The 17109-nt window shown below is 38.3% G+C and overlaps 1 protein-coding gene across 3 annotated transcripts in view; it reads left to right on the top strand.

Moving 5' to 3' along the window:
* The first annotated feature begins 3006 nt into the window (after window positions 1–3006).
* Window positions 3007–17109, top strand: part of ripor3 (RIPOR family member 3) — a 70580-nt gene continuing 56477 nt past the window's right edge. For all 3 annotated transcript variants that reach the window (XR_013771339.1, XM_079241614.1, XM_079241613.1), the window contains exon 1: window positions 3007–3264. The gene's annotated coding sequence lies outside the window, so the exon portion shown is untranslated. The remainder of the gene's footprint in view (window positions 3265–17109) is intronic.

The following is a 17109-nucleotide window of genomic DNA, read 5'->3' as shown; positions in this document are numbered from 1 at the left end:
TTAAACTCAGATAAGACTGAAATAATTCTCGTTGGATTTGAAAAACTCAGAGCTAAATTTTCCAGTTTCGTAATGATCCTGGATGGCATTACTTTAGCTTCCAGTGCTACTGTGAGAAACCTTGGAGTAATATTTGACCCTGACCTGTCCTTTGGCCCACATATTAAGCAGGTTACTAAAACAGCCTTCTTTCATTTACGTAATATAGCCAAAATTAGGGACATTCTGTCTCTAGAGTGATGCAGAAAAACTGGTTCACGCTTTTGTTACTTCAAGACTAGATTACTGTAACTCTCTATTACTGGGCTGTCCTAAATATGCCCTGAAAAGCCTTCAGCTGATCTAGAATTCTGCAGGCAGAGTCCTGACCAGAACCAGCAGGAGAGATCATATTTCTCCAGTTTTAGCCTCTCTTCATTGGCTGCCTGTTGAATCTAGAATAGAATTTAAAATCCTTCTCCTTACATATAAAGCCCTCCACAGCCAGGCGCCACTATATATCAAAGACCTCATAGTTCCTTATATACCAAGCAGAGTACTTCGTTTGCAGACTGCAGGCTTACTTGTGGTTCCTAGAGTCTCAAAGAGCCGAGCAGGAGGCAGAGCCTTTGGTTATCAGGCCCCTCTCTTATGGAATAAGCTCCCAGTTAGAAGCAGACACCCTCCCCACCTTTAAGACTAGGCTGAAGACTTATCTTTTTGATAAGTCCTATAGCTAGGGATGGTTTGCATCCCTTTGTTATGCTGCTATAGGTTTAGACTGCTGAGGGACATTTCCTGATACACTGAGCTTCTTTCTTTTTCTCTTTATCTCTCTCTTGAGTTGGACTAAACTCAATCTGTTGGTTTCCTTATATAGGCTATTATGAATTGGCCTTCATTATGTTTTCCCCTCTGTCTGTAAAGCGTCTTGAGATGGCATTGCCGTGATTTGACGCTATATAAATAAAGTTGAATTGAATTGAATTGGTTGTGTGTCTTTGGCAAGCTGTCCAGGGTGTACCCTGCCTTTTGCCCAAAGACTGCTGACATAGGCTCCAGCTTCCCTGTGACTTAGAGGAATAAATGGGTTGTTGTAAATGTGAAAATGAAGAGCTGATTAAATTTTGGTGGTGATCCGGATCACTGTTTGGATCCAGGAATTTTTTAAAAGGATTCTTTAACATCGTGCTTGGCGGAGGTTTCTGCTCTCCGGGTGCTTTTCTAGTTTAATTTTTGACGAGCAACTTTGTCCGCGGCAGGGGGGGGTCGTGCACGCGGTTGGGTCCGGGTGTTTTAATGCCACATGTAAAAACGTTCGTACTTTCTCACTACCTCAATCAGCTGTTTTATCAAAAGAATTTGTTTTTCCTGCAACAGCAAAAACACGGCAGCAGCAACTCTGCTTCATGCGTTCTCCGTGTTATCGACACCCACCTCAAATATCCAATCAATCACACAATACCTCTCGGAGCCCCGCAAGAAAAAAGTTCTGCCAGCCTGATGTGTCGAGAACTGTCTTCAAACGCATCTGCGAGAACAAAATGACGTAATTTTCTTCTTGGGGCCTTGAGAACAAGAAAAAAGTTCTTGCTTCTTGTGAAGTATGTAACAAGCTTTAGTGTTGGACGAAATGAAACAAAGAACAAAAGGAGCATCCAGATTGTTGACAGCAACAAGTCCAAAAGCCCCGTGTTGTGGTGGTATGGGGTTGAATCAGAGTTCTGCAATATTAATGCAGGAAAATTCACTAAGATTTAAAAGAAACATCGACTACTTTTAGGACCACATCAAATCCAGGGACTTTCATGCAGTTTTCATCCAGATGACAAAGATCTACAGTTTGCAAACATTACGATGAGGCATCTAAAAAAAAAAAGGTACTTTCTAACCTTGGTTGCTTTATCGGCCATCATTAATCATTAATTGCCATTAAGCTGCATAAATTATCTTCCAAATAAAGACTTCAACCATGGACATCAAGGAAATGTTCACTGAAGCAGCCTTCATTAATTTAATGAGCTTTGTTAGCCGATGAGACAAACGGCGACAGTGTCACCACATGACTCTCATCAGAGTTTCACACAGCAGCTTTCAACTTGATTGCAAATTGAAGGACTTTAGAGTTTGGAGTCCTCTGAGGTTTTCGCAGGGCAGAAAGAAAAAAGCATCTGGCCGGAGCTGCTTTTAACAACTCTGCATAGTTCACAGTTTTCTCACAGGCTGAACATTATTGCCAAATGTGGCTGTGATAAAACACATAAAAAAAACAGTTTTTTCAAGTGAAACATAAACTGTAAACTCTCATTTCCTTCAGATTGACGAAGAAGTTTAAATTCCTCCCAATCACTGACTGAACATGTTTTAAATGCTTCTAAAGGTATTTAAACTTTGTGCTGAGATTTAGATCCACACATTTAGTGGTGATGAGTCTCCTCAATGGACGAGGTTTATTTGAACAAATGCATGGCCATCAATCAGGACATAAAGCAACAGTGTTAGCGATGTATGCGGTCTGAGCTAGAGCCAAGTTCTTTAGTTTAAAGCCAAACATGATACTCGCCAAGCTGAGCTGGGGGATGGGAAGGAAAAGAGAGGAAGAGGAGGGGGATTTTTTTTTTTTTTTTCTAAAGCGGTCAAGAAAACAGAAAGTAGGTGGTCATGAAGGAGGGCAAGAAAGGAAGGAGACAGAAGGTGCAAAAAGAAGAAGCAATTTAAAAAGCAATGGACGAAAAATGAGAAGTGATGTGAATCTGAGAGAAAGAGTTGAAGAAAACTTGAAAAAGCAGCAGTAATCAGAGAGAAGGAAGAGGTGTAGAGAAGCTAAAACCGGTTTCAACGCATTAACTGGAGATGTCAAAGAGAAAAGAGTGGATTTGAAGGGTGGGAAGGAGCGAAAGAGGAGGAGAGAAACAGAAAAAGGGAGTGGAGAAACAGCTGAAAAGGAGAGAGCACACAACAGGAGAGGAAGAGCTGGGAAATACAGTGTCTGACAGAAGAAAGCAGAGCAGATATGAGGGAGAGACGTTGTGAGGAGACGAGGGACAGCTCAACTCGGCTGTGTGTTTCCTGCAGCTCTGACACTTCTTCAGCTGTGCTGCTGCTGCACAGCTGAACGCTATCAGGGGCGAGCAGGCAGCTGCCAAACCCACTCTCTCTCTCACACACACATACACACACAGAGAGAGAGAGAGAGCAGAGGTGAATATGACTCGTCCGCTGGGCCAGTCTAGTTTGCTGGACTTACAGTGACAGTTGGGAATAACTGGTTCTGCATCCAGTCAGGTAAGTCTGATCTGTTTTTCATGCTTCGTCTGACTCATGTTGAGTCGTATCATTGATATTTAGTATTTCCTTCATGCTTCAGCTCAAAATTAACAAGGACATCTAATACCTAGCTTTTAAAATCAATACTTATATTCTCAGTGTTTTTTCAAGTGCTTGATAATCTCAGTAAGATTAAATAAAGTCTACAAATTGATGCAAAAACTACTTTGGCTCATTCAAAGCACTGTGATAAAGTTAAGAGTGTTTGCCATCATGTGTAAGAGAAGAGAAAGTGGTAGTGGGAGTCCTCCTGGAACACACACAGAGCAGGGTAGGGATGCTGCTTTTCCAGGATTAATGGCTCGGAGTGGCTGGATTTAGTTGGTCTGAGCCTCAGTTTCCTTTGAGCTCAGACTCAATCTGCTGCAGTATTAGTCATATGTGTCCTGATCCTCTGTTATTGCTCAGTAACATGGCTTTTTTATTCCCCCTTTTGTCACACTATATCTTCGGATGTTAAACTCACATCGACTGGAAAGTAACAGCAGCAAATTAATTCTCCTTGTAGGAACTTTGGCTGAACTCACTTCACTTTGCTGTTCAGTTTTACAGCACCTCACATGTCCTTACAGGGATAATCTGTCACATTTCTGCATTTAAACAACCAGTAAATTAAACTGTTTTATTTCTTCTCCCTGACTCTGGTGTTACATATAGCTTGTAGCTGTGTGCAGTTGACCCATATCATGGTGAGAAATTGTGCATGTAATCTATATTGGGAGTGGTTAGCACTGTAGCCTCACAGCAAGAAGGTCGCTGGTTCGATCCTCGGCTGGGGCGAAACTTGGACAGTGGCCTTTCTGTGTGGAGTTTGCATGTTCTCCCCGTGTATGCGTGGGTTCTCTCCGGCTTCTTCCCACTGTCCAGAGACATGCATGTTAGGTTAATTGGTTACTCTAAATGGACCATAGGAGTGAGTGTGAGTGGTTGTGTGTCTCTGTGTGGCCCTGCGATGGACCGGCGAGCTGTCCAGGGTGTACCTTGCCTTTCACCCAAAGAGCGCTGGGATAGGCTCCAGCTTCCCCACGACCCTTCATTGGACTAAGCGGTTAGGATTATGAATAAATGAATGTATTTTGGGAGTAGGAAAACTAAATCCTACTATCTGAATGCATTATCTGCATGAAGTTGACAAGCCATGACTGCTGGAAGGTTTGCTTCTTTGCTCTTCTTTAACAATAGCAAACTGAATAAAAAAGATGGGAAGTAGTCCTCCACTTTTTAGACCAAATTTGGAAAAGCCAAATATCGTTATTAGTCACCAGGTGCTGGCTTTGAAACTTCTTGGGCTCCAAAAGACTTCCATTTAAAAAACATCAGCTTCGCCAATATATGTTGGGTATTTGTGTCATTAGTTTGATTTAGAATCTTTAAAACATTGCATTACTCTGTGTGAGATGCAGCTGTACTTTGTAATCAGTGCTGTTTTTTTGTCTTCTTCTATTGAATATTTAAAGGCAAAGTAGGAAATCCTGCACAGTTAGAGCAAGCTATTTTAATAAATACACTATTCAAAAATCCAAACCCATTTCTTCAGACCTCCCCCCAACCATGCCTCTTGAGCACAGAAACGTGCAATGCCTGTGCCCGAGGGTTCACCATAGTTTGATGCAGTAAATAGCTAGAAAAGTTCTGGCTCTTGCTTTGTTGATTCTACTCTAAGCCTCTGAGAGTATGCGATTCGTACACAAAGAGGGGAATGCACATAAGAGTAGAGTGGGAAGAGACAAATGGCAATTAAGTTTTATAGACAAATCCCCATTTAATATTTTAGAACAGGCCGGTTAAAACGATTCGCTCGTCATTCCTCTCCATTCCACAGGTGGCTCTTTTTTTTTAAATTTTTTTAATATCAGAGTAAACTAATTGGCTGCAATCAGGGTGTGGAGGACATTTTAAGCAATATAATAAATTCCCAATTCTTAGTAAAGTATCAGACTTGCGCAGAGCTTGACACCGAACAAGTCTGCTTCTATTGACTGCAGTCAGGAGTGCTGCAGCAGCGAAGCTCCCAACACTTGCAGGACTGCGGCGCTTGAGGGCTGAAGTTGGCCATCCAAGCTGTAAATGTTCACAAAAAAATGCCACAAAACATAAAATACTGCTGAAAACCGCTGAGAAGAAAGTGTGTAGTTACTATTGCAACACATTATGTAATTCCTGCCAGACTGCTTTGGCGCTTTTCAAGGCGAAGCTGCGGTTTTTTTTTTCTTCTCAGCAGTCATACCTGCTAGTCAGGACTCAGGCATTACACAAGAAATTTAGTCATTGTCGAAAATTCTTATTTATTGAAGGCTTTCTTTGCTAAATATGATCCTTGCAGTTGAATATTTTTTATGATCACATTTATCAACAGATATTCATCCTCAAAATCTGTTCATCTTTCCTTAATTCAGCTTTCAAGCTTATTTAATATTTTATCTCATTAATGAACTTGACAAGACAGATCATCCCATGAAACATTATATGAAATCTTTTTTGTGTGTCTTTTATGTTTGGATCCAATCAGTTTTAATAGAAAGGAACAACTCTGTTCTGCCATTTATATCTCACCACGCTTCTCTCACAGGGAGGGATAGCAAAAACAAAGTTCGTGTTTAAATAATGTCAAATTACCAGCAGATATCACCACTTTCTCATCTGCCAGTGTTTTCACTACCGGAGTCTACCCTGTTGTGTTTCCTCCGTTCTCATTTTTTTTTCTTCTCATCCTTCACTCGCTCTTCATCTCTGCTTTCGGAAGGAGGTTTTGCTCTCAGAGCCAGAGCATCAGTTTCTCATGAACCCGTCAGCGAGTGCAGCCCAAGCTGACGAGCTGCCAGATAAAACATCAACACAACAAGCCGGGTCGCAATCTCCACCCTTTCCTTTCTCTGTCTTTTATTCTCTTCTTCATCCCCCACTGGGCCCATCCTTTCTTTCCCTCCATCTCTCTGTTAACTCAAAGTTCTGTTAAGTTTAATCATTTTAAGAAGTTCATTTTTTCTTTTTTCTTTTTTGCGTTCTGTTGTCGAGGCGGTCTGCTGCCGGACTCACTTGGAGGTTGCTGGTTCAAGACTAATTCTTTTCACTGATGAAAGGGAGATTGAGGGGTTTACGGCTTTTTATTCAGGGGTCCAGACATTTCAACAATGCTTGTGTTAGTGGTGAGGAAGCTGCCACATTATCAATGTCTGTAAACATAATGAGATTTAATAGTGTTTGTCTTTGTCGTCTATTGAAGTGTGAACATGTCTCTTATCTGTGTCGTCATGGTTTTATTGTCACACTGAGACACGGTGATTGTTATGTTTGGGGAGGCATCCTTTGGACATTAACAGAGTGTGTAATTTGCTCCTGAAAAGAGGGGTGGTGGAGGGGGTAGACCCCGGGGGTGAGGCCATGCAGTGCACTCTCATTTTTCACCAGATGTTGGCTGTGATGAGCAGCTTTGTTTGCCAGCTAAGAAGTTTTTTGTTATCTTTTTATTTAGCCTTCAAGCAGCCAGAATTAGTTGTAATATGTTAAAGTGGTCTTAAGCAACACTTCTCACATCTTCTCCAAAGTCTTTCTTTGGACATTTTCTGCCTTTTTACAGATTTTAGCTTACCAATGTGTTTATTAAGCCACTTAACGCTACTATGAATCACTCAAGCATAGATAGTACATTTAACTAGTGCTTTAAATTCCATCCCTTTGCTTACTGGGACTATTTTTTACAGCGTATAGTGCACACTGGGACTTTTACCAGCTTTATTCAGCAATCAGTATACCCTCCTACAACTTCACCACATATTACAACTTATATTAGTTGATTTAAAAAAAATAAATAAATAAAAAAAAATAAAAAGTTGCCTCAAAAGAAATGTATTGTTAAGACTGGTTTAGATGCACAATGCTTGCTGTAGCCCACAACATCACGCCGCACGTCACGTTGTTTCCTCGCTTCTGGATTTACACTGATGTGGACGTGCTTTGAATGAGAGGAAAGCACTGCATTTAACTAAAGGGATGAGCCAGGTGTTGTGTCTCAGTTTTAAGCCTTGATTAAAAACTCATGCAGCTCTGAGCCCCCACGGGCCCATGAACTCTTGGGAGAATCTATTCGATGAGGGAAAAATCCAGAGCAGGATCAGATCTGTTCCTACAGCTCCACATGGGAAAGTTTTGGTGCTTTTTAACAGCACGTAACCAGTTTATGTGCTAATTCAGCCAAAAGAATAAAACTTTTGCTAACAAATTAGATTAAGTGTCAACTCAGGGAGCTCCAGAGGAGCAGAAGCACTTTGCTGAAACTGATTAACAACAGCACAGAGACAGGCGAAATACTTTCCAGAAATGTTTTTCAGTTGGATCAAGTTTTTTTTTTCTTTTCATAAGAATGATCGTTTTATGTCTTATCTTCTGAGAAACTGGCCATTCAGAGACTTTTGATTGGAACAGAGAAAGGTGAAGGCCAATTATTATTTTTTACTATTATTTTATTCAATGAAAGTATTTCCTCGACTGGCTCTAAAATCCAGCAGACACTCCCACTCAGCACTGAACAGTACACCTGGAGGACTTGGCAGCAGTGAGGGAGCACACAGGACTGAACAGTAGAGTGATGGTTAGCACCGCTGCATGGTTGGAAACTGGGCAACCTGTCTTCCTTTGTGGTGCTTGCATGTTCTCCCCATGTCAGTGTGGTTTCTCTCCGGGTGCACCACACTCCCCCCACAAGGGATTCTAACTGACACTGAGAGTGAGTGTGCACACGTAGGTGTTGTTTTTTTCTTTTATTTGAATTTAATTGAGTTTTGCATCGTTAGGCAAAAAAAAACATCACTTGAGTATATATTAGGACAGTCACTATAAGATTTGACCATGTTAACACCTTGATTCTTTTCTTTCAGTCACACACTGTGGATCTGCTGCTGTGTTTGGGTTTATTGTGCCAATCCATGAGCCAATTTTAGACCAGCTTTAGCTGTTAGGGAGAGGGTCTCGCGTTTTATTCGACCATACTTTGGTTCGTGGTCCAGTTAAAGACACACTACAGAACTTTTACCATTTTCCCCGTCACACACCCCCTGTCGACAGCTTATTTGGCATCCATCTTGCATCGTACCCAACCTGTTAGCTCTCTCCTGCCAGCAAAAGACGATTTTATGTTGACTCTGATTTAGTCTCTTTCGCTCTTTTAATCTTCTTGCGTTTCTTTACTGAATCACCAACGTTGCATGCTCAAAACAAAAAACCTTCTTTTACCGTAAAGCGAAACTCTGCCGCAACGCCACGTTGTGAATGCAAAAGTTGTACAGTGCGGTTTCTCAGCCTCAGGATGCTTCTGGGTAGCAGCAGCTTTAGAAATGCACATGATAGATGTAACTGTGACTGAACAAGTCCGGTATGTGGAGTTTTGAGGTAAAAAAGTTATGTAATGGGTCGTTAATAACTGAAATTGTCCATGTCCTGTAGCTGCAGAACAAACCCAGACCATCCATCCACAACCATGCTTGTCAGTGGGTTTGGAGTGTTTGTGCTAATATGCTGTGTTTGGACTTTTGTACATTCTGATCAAATATCTCCACTTTGGTCTGGTCTGTCTGTAGGACATTGTTTTAAGGTTTGTTCAGATGCAGCATTGCAAACCTAAATTCTGCAGCCACGTTAATCTTAGACAGAAGACCTAACGAAGCCAGGAGGCAACTCTGGTGCTCAAGAGCCACAGTCCTGCAGGTGTTGGAAGTTTCCCTGATGCAACACACCTTAATGGGTAATTAGCAGACTTGTGCAGATCTAGACATAAAATTCTGCACAAGTCTGCTGATTATCATTTGATTTAATTCAGCTGAATTTAGTCAGGTTCAACAGTCGTATTGGCAAACGTCATACCTTGTATCAACCGTTCCAACTGTTATATTTGCTTCCAGTCTTTATTCTAATCCAAGCTAAACGAAGCAAAGCTAAGCTAAGCTAAGCTAAGCTAAGCTAAGCTAAGATAAGATAAGATAAGATAAGATAAGATAAGATAAGATAAGATAAGATAAGATATGATAAGAAAAGATCTGCACCCCCAGATAGTAAATCCATGTTTAATGTACAAGGAAATACAAATACAAGACTTTTGTATGTCATTAAACAAGAGACATACAGTGGCTTTTTAAAAAAAAAAATTTTAATAAATAACATAAAAATCAAGGTCGTGGATAAAATCACCACCAACGCATTGTCCATCATAGAACCTCAGACCTTCATCACGGTTGAGTTTATGGTTATCAGTCATGCTCATAAACAACTGCTGGATTAAGGATTGATAAAACAAAAAATGTTTTAAAGCAAAGAACAGGTTCAGTCCTAAACTGCAAACATCTGCACTTTTTTTTACCAGATTATTTAAAGCTGTGGCAGCACTAAAATGTGTTCTAGATGAATAAGAAAGGATTCAAGATGAGGAGTGATTTCTATCTTTTAAATGATTAAAATCAGATTTTTGGAAGGTATCACCTCTATTATTCCATGACTGCAGCAATAAGAAAACTTTTCTCACCAGTTAAAGTGGGAGTGAAACTGACACAGTATGTCTTTTATTGTCACATCTTAGGGGACTTTTGTTTCAGGACTGAGGATATTAAATTCAGAAAGACAAAAGCGCCCACTCCGTTCTAGCTCAGCTTGACCAGCCTGTAAACTGGTTTTAAGAAATTTATTTATACAAATATCTTTTATTTTATTGCATCATGAGAATTTATTTACTTCCATGTTTTTGCTCGGCTTGTGAGCAACTTTATGCAAAAATTACTGAAATTTTTCTTTTTTCTCTTTTTTTTTTTTCTCTTTTCTTTTATCTGAGAATGGGTCTTGGTCTAACTTAGATTCCATTAAATTTTGGGAGTGATCCGGGACACCATCTGGATCCAGGAATTTTTGAAGGATTTTTTATCATAGTGAAAGAGAGTATATGTGCGTTTAACTCCACAGTGAAAGGTCAGAGTGATCTGCCAAAAAATACTCATTAATCAATAGATACAGATTTCACAACATATCAAAGATAAATCTGGATCCCAGCAAAACTCTGATTATTGTGATCCTGTATGGGTAAAAAAATATTGTAATTTTACCTATTCTATTCTATTCTATTCTATTCTATTCTATTCTATTCTATTCTATTCTATTCTATTCTATTATCATATGGCAGACGCTTTTATCCAAGGCAACTTACACGTGATAAATGGTCAATTAACTGAAGCAATGCACATAACATGCATGTCATCACTGAAAGAGAATAAATTGCAAATATGCAACAAACACCACAATACAGCCAAAACACTAGATTCATTATCAATGAATCTAGGAATCTCATAGTGCATGTGTATGAAATAACTGTGGGACTCTGACATGGAGTGGAAATCACAATAACTGTGGAAATGAGCTGCTTGGCGGAGATCTGCACCATTCAAGTGTTGTTTTAGCTGAAATTATAAATTATTCTAAGACTGTGTTCTCACTAGGTTCTCTTAAACTTATTTTAATGTATTTTATTTGATGTCTCGCTAAATATTCATATCGTTGGCACAGTTGTTTTTTTGTTTTGTTTTTTGTCTATTTTACTGTTAGGGTCCCGTCAACTCCCTCCAATTTTTTTCTTTACAATTAATGACACATTGCTGACTAATAAAGCAAGAATGTGGGGGAAAAAATAACAAAACCTTAAATCCTTAAGTCTCAATTTATGATGTGCAGCCTTCTCATGTTTGTGCACATAAAAACAGAAACAAGGCTTTGACACTGACTGTGTGACTAAACATAAACTTAAATCTCTTCTACCTGTGCACTGAGACCCTGTTTACACCTGTAAACCCATGTCTTCTGTTTGTGCTGCTGAATCTTTTCAAGTCATTTGGTCTCTTAAAGCAAAACCTGCTTCTTGTGTAACATTTGGCCGTCAGCAAAGATGCATAACTTATATGCACCAGATAGTTAATACAAGTGAAAAGTTACCAAAAGATGAGACGTGCAAGAACAAGTGTTGTGTTCCGGTCTGAAGAGGACACTATGCACACATGCTAAGCCTGTCATACACACCACATCGTTTTCAGTCCTATTTGCACTTTTACATCTGCATGAAGAAAGTTTTTATTCCGCTTTTGCTTAATGTAGTATTTTTTTTTCCTTCATATACAAAGGAAACAAATCTTTCCAGTAGTCTAGATGGGGTCATGCAGTCAGTTTTAACAGAGTGACTGGTATTTTGGGGGTTTGTGTGGAAATATTGTTTAAACAAGGCCTTTTCTTCCTGTTCCTCTCCTTCTCCTCTGGTTTGTTCGTGTTGCATGTTAGCTGTACTGCTCGACACTAACCCTACAGTTTCCGGTGGTACTGCTCAGGAGAGGGTTTCATCATTGTCAATGATCAACTCACAATAAGTTAACATAACCTGTAAACAGTCTCGCATTTATATTTTATACAAAGAAAACCCTGACATGACACTCTTGAGTTGTTTCACTGAGGAAAAAGAACATAAAAAAAGAACTCAAAGCCATCAGGTGACAGGCTTTAAAGGTGGAGTATGTAAGAGTTTCAATATTTTCAAAATAAATTAACAAATAAAATAACTATAATCATAATTATAAAGTTTTTTGAACATGTAGGTTTCAGTCTGTTCATATTTGATGCGTTATTAAATTACAAGTTTAATTAATGACAAATGACAAAAAGCACATTTTTTTTACTGATAGGAAAACATTTAAGAAAGGTCTTTGTCATTAATTAAACTTGTAATTTAATAACGCATCAAATATGGACAGACTGGAACCTACATGTTTAAAAAAAACTATCTAATTATGATTGTAGTTATTTTTTAGTTAATTAAAAAAAAAAAAATATTGAAAATCTTACATACTCCACCTTTAAGGTAAAGTTTAGACTGGAAAACTGCTGGCAGAATGTCTTTCTGCAAAACTAAAAAAAAGTACTTTTACTAATATTAAAATCAACTTGTATAGTTTGATTGTAAGTAAATTTAAAAAGTGGGGATTTTGTTGAGCTTAGATGTTTCCAGTCTCACTCCAGTTCTTTTTTTGTTTGTTTTGTTTTGTTTTGAGTGACTTTTCACGACCTCAAACAGACAATGATCATGTTACACACTGTTAGATGGCTCTGACAGCTCATTCAATTCTTCATTGTCCCCAGGGTCTGGTCTAAGATCTGGCCCCATCAGGAACCCTCCAAGACCTCTTTAAAATTTTAACTACAGCATAAATTACAAAGCCACATCAATATTTTTTTTTACTTTTGAACAAGAGCCAACCTTTATGTTCTGCCAGTTAAATGTGTTTAGATCACACACTTAGTAAACTGTGTAAAGATGACAGATTAGATATGTATTATGGAAACACACTTATTAGAATGGGGTATTTTCATTTTTAACTTCATGAATTAATTTGTAGGATATTAAAATTGAAGTAGCTTAGCTCTTTAGTTAAATAAAATAAGGCTTGGTTTATTATCTGTCTTTCAGCAGCTGCAGTTCGTCAGAAATCCTCTTTATTTTTTCATTTTATGCGCTCTAGAGTAAAGAAAGCCCTGATTGCCGAACGCAGTCTGTCAACAGCTGTAAAATGGCAAAAGCCAGAATGGTTTTCTGTGATTATGGGCAAAGTGCTGAACAAGGTTCGTATTGTACTTCACATTATAGTCACAGCAGAGAGCAGCAGTTTGGATGCTTTGCTGCCATAAATCTGCCTCAGAAATTCACGCAGGAATCCATAGGCACAGCTCAAACCAAAACCTGACTCAGAAATTTGTAATTTTCTTATTACAGTTGAATATTTCCAGAGTAGATCTGCTGTCCAAACCACTGTCTGGATTTTACACCATAAGTTCTAAAATCAAGTGAAATGGCTTGCATTTTGGAGGGTAGTAATTTGTTGCTTTGATCAATTTGCATGAATTGGAGATAAATGCTGGCTGTTTTTGCACATTTGAAATATGATTGTGGGTTAAATGAGAGAATATCAGATACAATATTTAAACAGAAAATTCTGCAAGCGTGATACTTGGTTTTCACCATCATTTCACCACAAGAAATGTCCCTGAATCAAATCTCATCTTAGTTCCAGTTTGTACGTTCTACCCATACATGTGGGCTTTCTCCATTCCATTAGGTCAACTGGATTTTAAAAAGCCCCAGTAGGAGTGTTGATGATTCCACATGGAGACATGCTTTTGGTATATAAGGTTAAGTTTTCAATTGTTTTGGTATTTTGTCTACAAGGAACTGGCATTTTGGGAACCTGAAGCATGTTTTCAAAGAAAAAACAAAAACAAAGCTAAACCCAGTCCCAAAATGAATAAATCTGAAAAATACTGTCACTTTGTTTGTGTTTACAACCCATATAGGACATACATCCATACAGAAAAAAGAAAAAAAAAAATCACACAAATGTCTCCTTTTTAGCTCCATATTTTCCTTCACACAGTATATGTGTTTTCTTTGCATGAGATTCTAGATGCCCCATATCTCAGTCCGTGTATTTCTGTGCTCCTGCTCAACTTAGAGGCCTGTACTACAGGATTTTTAGTGATTTTGTGTGGATGCACAAATTTCTTTAAGCAATTTGATACTTCTATAAAAAGAAATGTTTTTATGTTGATGTAATGTCAAGGGTTGATTCTGTGTTAGCCCTGTGATGGACTGGAATCTAGTCTTTGGTGTATGCTGGCTTCAGGGACAAGCTCCAGTCTGCCCACAATGCTGCACTGGAATAAGCAGGTATAAAATATGGGTGGACAGATAAAAATACAGCATTTGTCATTTATTTCAATGTCTCAGTCATCTGTTACGACCAATGTTAGAAAATCGTTTAAAGAAAAAGCCAGATACTTGTACTGTTTATTATTCTTTCTTTATACACCTTTGGAAGCAGTTTGGAGTAAAACAAAGTCTTGTATTCAACATGTTGAGGTCACTGCTAAAATCACCTGTAGTTTCATATATGCTTTAAAGTACACACTTAAACCATTAATGCGCATCCATCAGGTTGTAAAAAGTACTTTATGGCTGCAGCTGGTCGAGGTTCAACTACTTCTCCTATATATAGTGCTGTAGCAGTGCAGTGGTTTGTAACTTAAAGATTTTGGGCCTCCAGGGTCTTACAATAAATCTGGGGCCCAGTGATATGAGAATGGGGGTACAGTTGTTCCTGTGTTTGGGGTTTGCTCTAATAGATGTTCCTTTATAAAACTCTTACACACATTAAATCACTTCATAAAAGTGGAAAAAAGGTAGGAGATGTGTTGTAGTTCACGCTCATGCTCACTCCGAGGGGCAATTTAGAGTAACCAATAAACCTAACATGCATGTCTTTGGAGGGTGGGAGGAAGCCAGAGTACCAGGAGAAAACCCACAAATACACATGCTAACTACACACAGAAAGGCTACTGTTCTAATCTCCCCCCTGCTGAGGCTTAAAGCAGTGACCTTCTTGCTGTGAGGCCACAGAGCTAACCATGCCACCATGCAGTGTTCTGGGTACATGAACAATAATTTTAAATGTTAGCTTTGAAAAAATTGCACATTACATCAATATTCTTAGTCAGGCATGGGACAACAAACAGGAAAAAGTACATGTTCATCTAAATAATAGCAATAACCCAGAGCAGAAAAGTCCTCTCCTAAAATCTGCTATAAAAACCTAACAGATAGATGTATTTTTTTTAATGTTTTTTCCCAAATTTCTCAATCAATATCAGACCAAATCTTTCAGGATTTTTTTTAAACTTATCAGTCTTAACTGTACTGATGAAAATAGTGATCTTGGTCTTTAAATTAACTCCCCGTATTTTATATGCATGTTTTCATGTAATCTAATGTTACTGGAAGGCTTAAAATGATTTGCATGATTACATATTTGGTCGTTTAATTAGAACAGAAGCTTCGTGAGTGAGAATATTTATCTGCTATTCTTTATATATCAGTTTTTCAGAGAAAATGTTGTTTTGTCCTATAATGACCCAAAACGGTTGTGCAATTATCCTGGTGTCCTGTTTAAAACACTTTCTTTTAATAAATAACCCCATATGGGGAAACCAGAATGGGAGCCAAAACAAAAAGAAGTCCCCAAAGTTTAAAAAATAAATAAATAATTTGAGTCTTGATTTAGTAATGTACTTACATTGAATTAGTTATGTAAATGCTGAAGTATTAGGAGGAAAGATAAGAAACAGGAGGGTGATAATCAGTTCAATGGTGGAGGATTTTGTCCACACACACATGCACATATGTCTCATGCTCAACAAGACATCATAAACGGGCCAAAGACACCAAATACTCCATTTTACTGTGCGGGGTCTGAGGCTAAATTGTGGAGAGTTCATCCAGGCTTATCAGCTGAGATCTACAAGCCCCATGGGTCCAATCAGACACACCACACTAATCCTGCACTATTCCACTCCAGGTCAGAGATCGAACCCACATTCTGATCCCTGACATTTCAGTCGTCTGTGTTTAACAACAAAGCAAACACAACATGGCAGCATTGTTCAGTGACTGGACCAGTAATAAGCTCAGATGGGGGGAAATATGAATAAATATGAGTAGAAGTCTTCGAAAGTTTTAGATGTTCCCAACATAAACTTTGTAAGCTTTCTATGTGCCCAAAGCTTATAAAGAAATTCTGTATTTTTCATTACACAACATGAGCAGAGTGCGCATCACATCTCATACATTCATGTTTGTGTTTTATCATTGCCCAGCATGTGGTGTGGTCCCCATGTACGAGGCCGGCGCATTCTTCTGCTCTCTGCTGATAGCTGATAGCGGTCTCCTCTGTGGTGTCGGGAAGATTCACAGAATACAGCGTTGCACTAGGGAACTGATGACTGCATGAAACAGAATGAATAGAAATTTAAATTAGCACACCTCATGGTCTTCGTCCAGCAAAAACAATGTGTCAAACAGAGACTCGTGTATTATTAAAAAGACAATGATGCTAGAGATTCTTATTTTTCATAGTTTATTCTTAAATTTAGATTTAATCATTTCAGCTCAAATTAGTTTATTCATGTAGTTCACAAGTCAATTTAGGATATCAAGTAAACAAGTTTGGTTTACACCAGTCAAAGTTTGGACACACGTTCCCATTAAATTCAGTGTGAAAGAGTATCCAAACTTTAGACCAGTAGTGTATGTTTTTTTTTTTTTTTTAATATTGCTTGTATTTATTTTCTAAAGTCTTTAAAATTGTTTAATTTAGAATTAAACTTTATATATATATATATATATATATATATATATATATATATATATATATATATATATATATATATGTATATATATATATATATATATATATATATATATATATATATATTGTCATCATTCACAGACACTTGCATGAAAAAAGCAGGATAATTAATAAGTTAGATGTCAGAAAGCTACACAGTTGGAAAGTTTTATTTTTCACAGCTTAATAAAAAGAGGTTGGGCTTGTGTTTTATAGATAATGTGTCTTGAAAAGCAAAACTTTGTCATTCTTTCAAAATGCTTTCAATCAGTTTGAAATGTGATTTTTATGCATTTTAAAAAGCAAACCTTTAAATTTGTTAACATGTTCCATGTTTTATACTGGCTCATCCAGTCCTAACAGCTTCTCAGAACATCTGCTTTCTGCTCGCCCCGCTGAGGCACAGATCCTGCTGAAGACCCTGCTGAAATCCACTGACCCTGGTGAAACATCTCTTTTCTATGCTGTGACTCAGAACCACAAATCACAGCAGATCTGTCTCAGCTTAAATGCATTAAGAGTTGTTTTAAGTTTGGACTCTCTGAGCCAAGATGCC

This window comes from Telmatherina bonti (genome assembly GCF_933228915.1).
Source record: "Telmatherina bonti genome assembly, chromosome: 6".
Classification (NCBI taxonomy): Eukaryota; Metazoa; Chordata; class Actinopteri; order Atheriniformes; family Telmatherinidae; genus Telmatherina; species Telmatherina bonti.
Note: the sequence above shows the minus strand (reverse complement) of the source record. Positions and strands in the feature narration are given on the sequence as shown.